Raw genomic sequence first — 5,272 nt, 5'->3', positions numbered from 1 at the left:
TCCTAGTTATAGTCTGCGATCAACTTCAATTTTGAAGCTTTAATAGGTTTACAAGTCTAAGTTGAGTGAAATTAAAAATCTTTAAGTTGATTGAGGTAATCTCTTAATTGGTTGGAGTCTTGACGACTATAAATTCTCTATACAGAAGCAAGCAGAACTGATTCAATCTTGGTGATGACAACTTCTCCTCGCTTCACAATATCTCGTATCAGGTGGTACTTGCGCTCTATATGTTTACTTGCCTTATGAGCTCGTGGTTCCTTCGAGTTTGCAACTGCACCACTATTATCACAATAAATTGTGATGATTTTGGGCAAACCAGGAATCACATCTAAGTCCATTAGAAAGCTCCTGAGTCATACTGCTTCTTTAGCTGCCTCAGAGGCTGCTACATATTCAGCTTCCATGGTTGAGTCCGAAACGCATTTCTGCTTAACACTCCTCCATGAAATGGCTTCACCTCCTAAAGTAAACACATAGCCTGATGTAGACTTACTGTTATCCCTATCTGATTGGAAATCTGAATCCGTGTAACCCACAGGGAGCAGATCGTTTGCTTGGTAAACTAGCATATAATCTCTAGTCCTTCTCAGGTACTTCAATATATGCTTTACCGCAGTCCAATGTCCTTGTCCAGGGTTACTCTGATATCTGCTGACCATGCCCACGACAAAACAGATATCAAGTCTCGTACATAGCATTGCATACATTAGGCTTCCTACAGCCGAAGCATAAGGAACTGCTTTCATGTCCTCTATCTCTTTTGATGTCTTTGGAGACATCTCTTTAGATAGAGCTACTCCATGTCTAAAAGGTAAGAAACCTTTCTTGGAATCCTGCATGCTAAAACGAGCAAGGATTGTATCTATATATGAAGCTTGGGATAGACACAACATTCTTTTCTTACGATCCCTTATAACTTTGATCCCAAGAATGTGTGCACATTCTCCTAAGTCCTTCATATCAAATTGTTTGGACAACCATACCCTTACGTCTGATAATACCTTGACATTGTTACCAATTAACAAAATATCATCTACGTATAGTACAAGAAATACCACCACGTTTCCGTTACACTTCTTGTATACACAAGACTCATCCAGACAATGAATAAATTCATATGACTGTATTACTTCATTAAACCGGATGTTCCAAGATCTTGAAGCTTGCTTCAGTCCATAAATGGACCGATTGAGCTTGCACACTAGATGCTCTTTGCCCTTTTCAATGAATCCTTCTAGTTGCTTCATATAGATGTTTTCTTCAAGACTTCCATTAAGGAAAGTTGTCTTGACATCCATTTACCAAATCTCATAATCCATATGAGCGGCAATGGATAAGAGTATCCGGATAGACTTAAGCATGGCTACCGGTGAAAAGGTCTCCTCATAATCGATTCCCTCTTTCTGAGTGTACCCTTTCGCAACAAGCCTTGCTTTGAAGGTTTCTACCTTCCCATCTGTCCCTCTTTTCCTTTTGTAGATCTACTTGCATCCAACGGCTTTTACACCATCATATGGTTCTACAAGCTCCCAGACCTTATTAGAGTACATAGACTCTATTTCAGAATTCATTGCCTTTTGCCAAGATACTGCATCTATACCTTGGAGTGCTTCGTCATATGTTCAGGGATCAGGTTCATGTTTACCCGGGATCAAGTCTGAAGACTCTCCCAAAAACATGAATCTCTCAGGTTCCCTCATAACTCTCCCACTACGACGAGGCACCGTCTGTGGTTGTGTATCATGTGTGACACATGTTGCAGTCTCTTGTGGTACTTCATCTTGTACTGTTGGTACTAAAGTAGACGTGTCCTCTCTAAGTTCTTCTAGAACAACTTTACTCTTGGGCTTGTGATCCATTATATAGTCTTCTTCTAAAAGCGGGCATTGGTGCTAACAATGACCTTCGGTCTTAGGACTATAAAATAAACCACCTTCGTTCCTTTGGGATATCCTACAAACACGCGAACTTCTGTACGAGATTCTAACTTATCAAGATCTGGTTTCAGCACATGTGCTGGACTACCCCAAATCTGAATATGTCTTAGACGGGTTTTCGCCCATTCCACAATTCTATGGGAGTAGAAGAAACGATTTAGAAGGTACTAAGTTCGGAACATACTCTGCTGTTTCGGATCATATCCCCAAAGCGAATTTGGTAATTCGAATAACTCATCATCGATCTAACCATTTCCATAAGAGTCCTATTCCTTCGTTACGCTACACCATTATGTTGGGGTGTTCAGGTGCGAACAATTGGGATTGAATCGACCTTCGATAAGTAATTCCTAAACTCTCTTAAGAGGTATTCGCCACCACGATCGTGGTAGTGTCTTGATACTTTACCTAGTCGTTTCTCCACATCACCTTGTATTCTCGAACTTATCAAAGCACTCGGACTTGCGGCGCATTAGGTAAATGTATCCATATCTTGAATAATCGTCTATGAAAGAGACAAAATATTCAAAACCTCCTCTTGCCCGGACGGACATAGGACCACACAAATCAGAGTGAACCAACTCTAACACTTCTTTGGCTCTATACCCCTTGGCCTTGAATGGCCTCTTGGTCATTTACCTTCCAAGCAAGATTCACAAGTTGGAAAATTTTCCAACTCTAATGAACCTAAAGTCCATCGGCTATAAGCCTCTGAATCCTACTTAAGTTAATATGACCAAGCCTTAGATGCCAAAGATATGCTTGGTTCATTTCAAGGTTCTTTTCTCTTATTAGAATTAGAAGATGAGTTATAAATTTCCATGTTTTGCTTTGTGGAAGAAATTGGATTTAAAGTATATAAATTGCCAACTAATGCACGAGCAGATAATCACTTTATTTCTTTTAATAACTACATCGTTACTAAAAGAAACCGAATATCCATCTAAAAGCAGTTTAGAAACTGAAATTAAATTCTTTCTAAAAGCTGGTACATAAAGACAATTTCTTAAAACCAAATTCCTATTTCTACTAAAAGATAAGTAGGCGTCTCCCACCAGCTGCCACCTTAATAGCATTGCCCATGTACGGTAATTTCTCCTTCAGATAGTCGTCGGCTTTCCGGAACCCCGCAAGGAATTACAGACATGATCGGTGGCTCCGTATCTACACACCAGGTCTTGGTAGATAACACCGCTAAACATGTTTCAACAACTAGAGTATGAGATATACCTTTGTTTTGGTTCCTACGAGGACAGTCCGCCTTCCAATGTCCCGCCTGCAGATGAAGCACTTGCCCTTGGCTTCTTCATTCCAACTTTAAATCCGTACTCGAGATTTATTCACTTTCTTTCTTGAACCACTTGTTTCTTCTTCTTCTTTCCTTTCGGTTTAGAAGTAGAACCATTTTCATAGTGAATTTGAGCATTGTGACGAAATAATCCTTCTGCTTCTTGAAGTTCAGTAGTTCCGCTAATGAATAAACCCTCTTATTCATATTATAGTTCAAACGCTCAAAACTTCTAGGTAGCGTTTGGAGGATCATATCGATCTGGGTTTCCCATCAATTTCTCCTCCAAGGATCAGTATCTCGTTCGGATAAGCCATCATCTTTAGGATATGATCCCTACAGAGTACCCTCTTGCATGGTGGGTCATTATCCTTCTCATGGCTTCTTGCCTAGAAGCCCTATCTTGATGACCAAAGAGTTCCTTGAGATTGTTCATAATATCATAGGTCATTGGTAAATCTTGATGTTGATGTTGCAATACATTTGACATTGAAGCCAAAATGTAACACCGCGCCATCTCATCGCTTTTACCCATTTCTATGATATTCAATCTCCTCTTGGGTAGATTCACCAATGGGTGCATCAGCACGATCTTATATTCTTCAGCAGTTAAAACAATGTCCGGTTTCTTTTCCAATCTATGTAGTTTGGTCCAGAAAGTCTATTCTGTTGAAGTATGATGGACGGTGGGTTGAAAGACATCCTAAGAATCACAAATAACTTTTGATCGAACTCTAAATTTAGAATAATATTGATTCCTCAAACAATACTATTTTAAATTAACCAACACCTCATAACACCGTGAATTTTGTATGCCACGTTAGTGTGGACGATACAAATTCAACATTTGTAAAGGAGGGTTTTAACCCATTAATTTTATTATCTTGTCAACCTAACTTTTGATAAATAAAATTAATAGTTGGTATCATTGGTCACACAAATAATAGCAGTGACTCCGTTAGGGAGGATACTATTAGATGTGTCTAAGTGTATACCATTACTTGACACTAAGTCCATTAATAAGATTATGCCCTTCCGTTGGGAAGATCACACGCTCTTAATTAACTTCCTATAGTCATCCAAAATGGAAGTCTGTTCTAGTGATCCATAAACAAGCTCATCCGTTATGGAGGAAAGCACTCAACGCGCAAGCTTGTTTGCATCACTTACAAACCAATAATGGAGACCATGGGATTTATTTAAAATCCCTCTCCCACTTAGTTATTTATAAATGAGGAATTTTAACTATGCTAGCCTACTTAAACTTGTAAACTAACATGCACACAGCACAATATAAAAGCAATAAATAGAAAATTTAATTTTCAACTATTATGGCTTTTATCTCTAATTGTCCTCCGTGTGTTGTCATCCCAAGCTACTGCCATATTTGGCCACCGCCACCGGATCCATCTTGCTCCTAGTTCCACTGCGCCTCTGGTCCTTAGAAGGTTCCACGCTTTGCAAGATTCGATCCATGACATAAATAGAATTTACATTTTGATCCTATATTCCATAAAAGGAATGTACATGTATCTAGATCAAAATAAAATCCTAATAAAACTAAATACAGCTCCTGCTGTATTTTAATACAATCATGCACACACATATAAATTGCCCTTGACATGTCCAAGGGTCCAATCACACACATAATTAACTAAAAGCCATAATAGTTGGATCCTGCATCCACAAAGTTAGCACATCCTACTATTATCCTGCCTAAATTATGTATGACATGTGCATAATTAAACTAAATACCAAATACACAGAGGCAAAACCCTAGCTCTGATACCAATTGTTGGTTGCTACTCGGAAAACTTATAGGTTCCATGTACAAAATTTTGTACAAAGGTCGAACCTTTTCCTAGCTACCATGTGTTCTTTAAATTAAATTTTGGATCGCATGAACTTAACACGTTTGATCCAAAACTTAATCTATTTGTTCTTTTAGGTTTTAACTTGGATCTCTGGAACTTAACACGTTCGACCCAAGTCTCCTTAAGTTATTAATTCCATTAAATACTAATTTCCAAAAGGTTCCAGATCT

The sequence above is a fragment of the Zingiber officinale genome, chromosome 2A, assembly GCF_018446385.1.
Source record: "Zingiber officinale cultivar Zhangliang chromosome 2A, Zo_v1.1, whole genome shotgun sequence".
Taxonomy (NCBI): Eukaryota; Viridiplantae; Streptophyta; class Magnoliopsida; order Zingiberales; family Zingiberaceae; genus Zingiber; species Zingiber officinale.
Note: the sequence above shows the minus strand (reverse complement) of the source record.